A 7,707-nucleotide genomic window follows, 5' to 3' on the forward strand; every position below is an offset into this window, starting at 1 on the left:
CGCTTCTCGGCCAGGACAAGAGAATTAGGGAGCAGGTCACCTCCTAACGCATCCCTAATCTGACCCTGACTCCTAGCTGCATGAGCCGACCTTGATGGTAGGAGGGCTCATGCTCAGGAACCTCGGATCCCTACTCACTCTCCGCCGATCCCTGAACTAGGAGCTGGGTAGACCACCTGTTCCTCCTGGATGCGGAGTAACAGGAGTCTAAAACTGGCCGAGCTGCAAGAGGACATAAACATAAACAGACTATGGATATGGCAGGAGAGTGGACACAAGTGCTGAAGTCCACACACAGACATAAAAGGACACAGCACACAAAAACACACAGGAAGCCATAACCATAGCTGCAATAATACAGACACCACATAAACATAAACTTAACATCACATAATAACATTTATGACCACACGGGTGGCCCTCACTGGCAGATGGGATATAAGTAGGAGGATGACTCCAGCAGACCATGGCTGAAGTACCCCTCTGACTACTGCTCTCAGCAGAGGCTATATAGGCCCAAGTAGCCACACCCACACAGACACACCCAGTGTTCACACACACAGAAGGGAGTTAACCCTTCCTAGACCAGGCAAGGGAAAACAGCCACATACAGGGGAAATGTACAAACCCTTATCACACTGCAGCTGTTATCGCAGGCAACGACATGCGTGGCAACCGTGTCCTGGGAGTCAGCCAGAAGGCCGAGACACTGCCACCACATGTACAGAATACAAAACGTTACCTCGGGCAGCCACAAGTGAAGGGAAACTATCACAGTGCACACATCCAAACATATAAAAAGGCACACCTACAAAGACAGGTTGCCAGGTGTAACCGCATGCATGCAGATTGCAGCAAGCTGCCAAGCACAAACATGTTGCCAGTGGCAACCACATGTGAGGCAATAATCCAGCCGCCCTCACCATGTGATTGACAAAAACCAAACCGCAGGCAACTGCATGCGGATCAGGAGTCACGACCATGGTCGTGACACTCCCACCCTTTGAAGCCCCCCCACCAAAAAAAAAAGGAAAACTAGAGAGGGACCCAAACAAGGGGATAGGAGAAGGGGAATCAGTGTCATATTATGCGCGTCTCCCCAGGACTGCTGCCGCCCCCTGGAGCAACACACAGGAACCAGGAGCCGACTGCCAGGCTCCGGAGCAACATACAGGAACCGGAGACCAGCAAAGAAACAGCCCGGGGAGAGCGCACTAACACTGCGTCCACTCTCCACTCACGTCCCCACTCCAGTCACTGCCAGCAGACACTCCTAACCAGCACGCCGCCGGAACACTAACAGAATGCTGCCAGCAGACGACCTGAGATAGGAACATGGAGAGGGACGAGGGATCACCAACACTGACACGGAAGGTAAGGTGGCGGGGAATAAGCCACCAACCGCGCCGTTAACGGTGATCCCCAAAACGCTCTCCCTCCGGAGAACGCGCATGCAGGCCAAAAGCAGATGGCGCTGCATGCTGCACCCTCTTTCGAAGGTGTGCAACCGCACACCAAACAAACAACAGTGCAGATAAAAAGGTAAGGGGACACCAAGACAGACAACGGTGATGGAATGGCGGGGAAAAGCCACTCACCGCGCCGTCAGCGGCGAAACCCCAAAAACGCTCTCCCTCCGGAGAACGCGCATGCACCCCACAAAGGTATGGCGAAGCATGCTGCACCATCTTCCGAAGGTCACGCCACGTGAGGAGCCACATGTGGTCATACTGTCACGGCTGAGGATGGGAAAAACCCTCAGCCGTGCGATACCACGAGATGTTAGTCGCTTCTCGGCCAGGACAAGAGAATTAGGGAGCAGGTCACCTCCTAACGCAGTGGTTCTCAACCTTTCTAAAGCCGTGACCCCTTAATACAGTTCCTCATGTTGTGGTGACCCCCAACCATTACATTTTTTTCCTTGGTACGTCATAACTAATTTTGCTACTGTTATGAATTGTAATGTAAATATCTGATATGCAGGATGTATTTTTATTGCTACAAATTGAACATAATTAAAGCAGAGTAATTAATCACAAAGACAAAATGTTATATATTGTCAAATATTTATTTCTAATTACAAATAAATGAAATTTTGTATTGAAGCATGGTGTATAAATCAGTGGTGCTTCAAGTCCCCCCCAAATAAATAAATCAGAAGTGCTCAGGGTCCCCCAAATAAATAAATCAGCGGGGCTTCAGGTCTCCCCCAAATAAATAAATCAGCGGTGCTCAGGGTACCCCCAAATAAATAAATCAGTGGTGCATCAGGTTTCCCCCAAATAAATAAATCAATGGTGCTCAGGGTCCCCCAAATAAATAAATAAATCAGAAGTGCTCAGGGTCCCCCAAATAAATAAATCAGCGGTGCTTCAGGTCCCCCCCCAAATAAATAAATCAATGGTGCTCAGGGTCCCCCAAATAAATAAATCAGAAGTGCTCAGGGTCCCCCAAATAAATAAATCAGCGGTGCTTCAGGCCCCCCCCCCCAAATAAATAAATCAATGGTGCTCAGGGTCCCCCAAATAAATAAATCAGAAGTGCTCAGGGTCCCCCAAAAAAAAAAATCAGCGGGGCTTCAGGTCTCCCCCAAATAAATAAATCAGTATATGGTGCATCAGGTTTCCCCCAAATAAATAAATCAATGGTGCTCAGGGTCCCCCAAATAAATAAATCAGAAGTGCTCAGGGTCCCCCAAATAAATAAATCAGCGGTGCTTCAGGTCCCCCCCCAAATAAATAAATCAATGGTGCTCAGGGTCCCCCAAATAAATAAATCAGAAGTGCTCAGGGTCCCCCAAATAAATAAATCAGCGGTGCTTCATGTCCCCCCAAATAAATTAAGCCTTGCTCAGCCAAATAATTAAAATTAAATTAGCCAGGCTCAGCCAGGCTCAATTAAATCATTGGTGGCAGTGGTGCTCAGCGGCGGTGTCATTAACGAAAAAACTCGGACCTCAGCAGACAAGCGGACCGACTTACCCGTCCAGACGTCAGGCTCCTTCAAGCACAGGCAGTGATAGGACATCACTTCCTGTGCGCGAGGATAAAGGGCCGCTGCCGTTGTGCGGGTGACCCACAATAGGAAGCCTCAGGTGACCCCCCGGAAAGGGTCGATCGACCCCCAAAGGGGTCGCGACCCCTAGGTTGAGAACCGCTGCAAGTCTAGCGCCTATTATTTTAGAAGCATTTCCATTAAAAGTTAAGTTTTACCCCTCTGTCCCCTAGGAGATCAGTACAGTACAGTACATTCAGTACATTTAGTATAGGAAACACTATAATAATAGAATTAATTCTGTTACTTGTCCTTAACACATCCTTCCAGTCTCTGTGTGTATGACCATCGGCTTCTTCCAGCTATGTACTGGCCGATGTGAAGAGGTGAGTTCATGCAACTTTTCACCGTCTTGTATAATGTACATCTATCCTGTGTAACAGTAATATAATAGCTCCTATCTCACCTCCATCTTCCCATCTCACTCCATATAGAGTCCCTGGTGAGTACCGCCAAGCACTAATCCTCTATTTTGTCTTCTGCAGATCTACACCAGGACAGGCATGGTGGCCGAGTGGACTGGATTCCTTGGCCTGATAATATACCAACTAATGAACTATACAGATTTCCAGGTGAGTAGATGCTGTGTAAAGGTCTAATGTGCTCCAGAAACATTTCAGAGAAGTCATATATTATATAGAGCCTTTTTATAATTAATGGTCTTTCTTCTTTTTTCCCAGCCTTTGTCTTTAACGTTGTCCCGAGAAGGTGTCTCCATTGGCCTGAGAGAAAAGACCCAGGACCCTGAAAACCCCCAATAAGATCCAAGGGGTGGAGCGCCAAGACAACTGAAACCATCATGACATTGCTGGACATGAATCTTTTGGATCAAAAGGCAGATTCCAGGCTTGGTCTCTGTCCTCAATACTGGATGTGACATTTTACTGGACTTTCCTAATACCGGATTTGACATTTACCAGATTTCCTAGATTCAACATCTAGCAGAATCTAGTTTTTTTTTCCTCCCCTGTGTGTTGAAGGATGAGTTGGGGGTTCACCATCATCAGGGCCATTTCAAAACCACTGGCCTGTTAATAAATGAGTCAATACATGAGGTAGCTAACAATGCATCCGAGCCTCTTTATTGTAGGGAATGTATTGTAACTGATGTTACCCAATAAAGACCGGGGAACTTCATAGGGGTGATCAGACCAAGCTCTGAAAACGATGAATGTAGTAATGGCAGAGTTAGATTTTCCTAAAGCCATATACTGTATGTCTAGAGTTTTTAAAATGTTATGGGTATAATAAAAGTGATTCATTAAAAGGTCGATTACGTGAACACCTTAACTATATTTTGAATCCATCAGCCACAGGAATTTCTAATGCGGCACACCACTTCATAGATGTCCATAATCGCAATATAGACACATTTAGTACTTTTGCTTTCGAACGTGTCACATTGTCCCAAAGAGGTGGCAATATCAAACAGAAAATTCTCCTTAGGGAAGCATTCTGGATTTGGAGACTTAACACAAGATTTCCATATGGTCTCAATCTTAAAAAAGAATTAATGTATTTATATTAATATTTACATGCAGCGAAGCCATTTTTTGCCTTGTTTTTATACATACCCATACATAGATTTTTATGGTTATTTTTAATTTTTTGTAGTGCCCTTTCCTCCTAATTCATGATTGGACCACCTCATGACATTTGTATGGGTATGGCATACATATAATTGTGGGGATTATTCCTCATGATATTTGTGTATGACCTATCTAAGGTACTAGTGTCGTGACAGCACATGTGTGCTGCTCCGCATCCTGACTTGGTTTATGCGCTCCAGCACATATGTGATTCTTCCATGACATGGTAGCCGGTGAATTTGAGAACAAGTATACATCGTGTTGCTGCTCTTTTTATTTAGTTTTCTGATATTTACAGAAATTATGTCCAGATACATATTCAGAATATTAAAATATAAATAAATAATGTAAAAGAATAAAGACAAAAAAATAAAAACAATAGAAAACAAATAATGACAATGATAATAAAAAGACATACAAAGACTCTAATATGATCATTAATAAATTAGATCACAGCTGAAGGTACAACACAATAATATAATTATGTCAAGACAAAAGTTATAGGGAACAGTGACAGAACATATAATATATACCTGTTTTTAAACTGTGTGTAAACATACAATATCCACAGATTCTGTCCCAGTCCATACTACACAATCTTTCCCTGTTAATGTTAAGCTATGTAAGATCTATATTATAACAAATCAGCATGCTGCCTTTTCAATGGATCGGTCCGTACCTTGGGGTTTACAAAACAGTTCACATAGAACGATTTCTTAAAAGATGGATGTGAACGAAAACAGATGATATTCTCCAGGTGAAAGGGCAGCATGATCGGTGATCCCTGAATGCACTGTAGTCACTACAATTTGCCTGATTATTTTCTGTGTATGAACCCTGGTGTCTGTCTACACCCTGCGTTAATTTGCACAGAATGGCTAAGCCAGTTTGGATTCATGTTTAATTTTAAAAGAATACGATGCACTCAGGTTTCACCGACACAGAATCACAGAAAACTGCCAGTTTTGATTTATGTCAATTTTATTTTTCACATTTATTTTTGTGTTTATCCCTGTTTTGTTTCATTATTTATTTGTTCATTTTCAGTGAGCAATATCAATGTATCCACACCATGTAAGGTTGTTCAATCATATATTATACTTTACAAACTAATATACCCTTTTCTTGGAGGAGAATAACTACATAATTTTATATTTTGTATTATATATACTTTGTATTATACTTTGTAACACTGTGGGGTATACAAACTTTTTTCATGTCACAGGTGAATTTGTTTGCACAGGTGTCTTGCGTTGACCGGACTGATTTTTTGTTCGCCCTCTATTATGAGATCCCTCCCTGTGGGTGGATACCTTGGGGGTGAGCTCTATTTCAGCCCGGTACATGCCAGACACCTCAGATCATGACTAAGAACAACATCGTTCGAAACGCGTAGATCGTGGGGATTAAGTGGGATCCAGTGTCACTGTCTGCTGTATGCACCTGTATCTTGGTGACAAAAATAAAGACCGGGATTTTTTCACTATGTCCTTCTGGTGCTGGAGCCTTTTTCTATCTTGTGCATTTACCTCTGGACTGGCTTGAGTCCGCCCCGTGCACCGTCACACAGGATCAGAAGGTGAGCTGGCTGTAACTTTTCTACTATATATTGCAACAAGCGCTCGTGCTCACCTGATCCCAAGTTATAACAGCATATATATTACTTGGACGAATATTATATCCCGTAACCCAAACAACACAGTGTGAACACTGACCCACGATATTCCGAGTCAAACATGGCTTTTGCTGCATGTACTGACCGCAAATCCAAAGCGGATAAAGTCTTCTCAACATGTGAACTAATACTAAGTGATGAAAGTAGCATGAAATTCCAATTACAGGAACTAGAGAGACTTTTAACTCATGAGATTAAAATCTGGTGGGACCATACGACCTTGATAAAATACGTGGAAAAAGAAATGATACCACGAGGTCTGAGATTAAAAAAGGTTCCAACCACGATATTCTCAGACTTATTTGTTTCCAGCTGGAACAAAGTACTAAGTGATTGCTCATTACAACTGATGTCTTTGATTATAGAACATGAGGCTGAGAGACTCACCAACATACATACAGAAATGGATATATGCAAGAGTGCCTTAGAAAAATACAAAACATGTGAAAATTTTGCACAAAAAGAAGAAGGGATCATGACATCTATTAAGGAAATGGAAGATAACATAATGGAGATGAAACACCGCAAATTCCAAAGGGATCTCTACGATTACAACAATAACCAAGTATATGAATGGGGGAGGAGAGAAAACCCACACAGCACGCCTAAATCCATCCTAAAAAATAAATACATTAACAAGAAATATACAAAAAATAAAAAATCCATTAAACAGGACTTTCCGCGCAGAGTTAGTTTCAGCAATTCGGAACTTGAAACCTCTGAATCCTGTGAATCATTAGGAGAAGAAATTGTGAACGACCCACGAACCCGAGAGTCCCACCAATCTAAACCATCTTATTATCAAAAAAATAGAAATAATAGGGACAAACCTGAGCAATCAAAAACGACACAGAAGGGGGGGCCGCAAACATAAAAAGACCCCACCAGATGTCGACTCGTTTGCAGAACAAATGAATGCTGGACCTCCTGAGAACACTATGATTTTAGATGTTATAAATCTGTCCAGTCAGGAATTAACTTCTGACCAAAAGAATGTACTCTCTTTAGGTTTGAATTTTGTGCCTAATACCAATTTTGACCCTTTCTCTACCATTATGCAAGTGAATAGATTTATTAGGAATCTTACATTAAGATGATGTTTTTCTGAGTCTCCCCCTCCACATGAAGATCCAGTAACAAATGAGGACAAACAAATAGATGACAATCTTTAAACCAATTTATCTTTTAAAGAACAACAATCCTTACTTTGTCTCATGGATCTTCATGGGGAGGGAGAGGAATTATATGACCAGAATAGACAACATAGCTTTGCGACTCCTAATAAAAATTACTACCCCTTGAAATTCCGTACTACCAGTATGGACACATTTCAGGATGTAGTAGAAAGGGAATTACTTAAGGTACAGGATTCGATCCCTACTGCTAAAA

At 42.5% G+C, this 7,707-nt stretch overlaps 1 long non-coding RNA gene across 1 annotated transcript; it reads left to right on the forward strand.

Moving 5' to 3' along the window:
• Positions 1 to 3,324: 3,324 nt before the first annotated feature.
• Positions 3,325 to 3,838, forward strand: LOC120999239. The gene is made up of 3 exons (XR_005778511.1): positions 3,325 to 3,380; positions 3,540 to 3,626; positions 3,735 to 3,838. It is a non-coding gene; the product is annotated as an uncharacterized LOC120999239 (long non-coding RNA).
• Positions 3,839 to 7,707: the final 3,869 nt, after the last annotated feature.

This window comes from Bufo bufo, chromosome 4 (genome assembly GCF_905171765.1).
Source record: "Bufo bufo chromosome 4, aBufBuf1.1, whole genome shotgun sequence".
Lineage (NCBI taxonomy): Eukaryota > Metazoa > Chordata > Amphibia > Anura > Bufonidae > Bufo > Bufo bufo.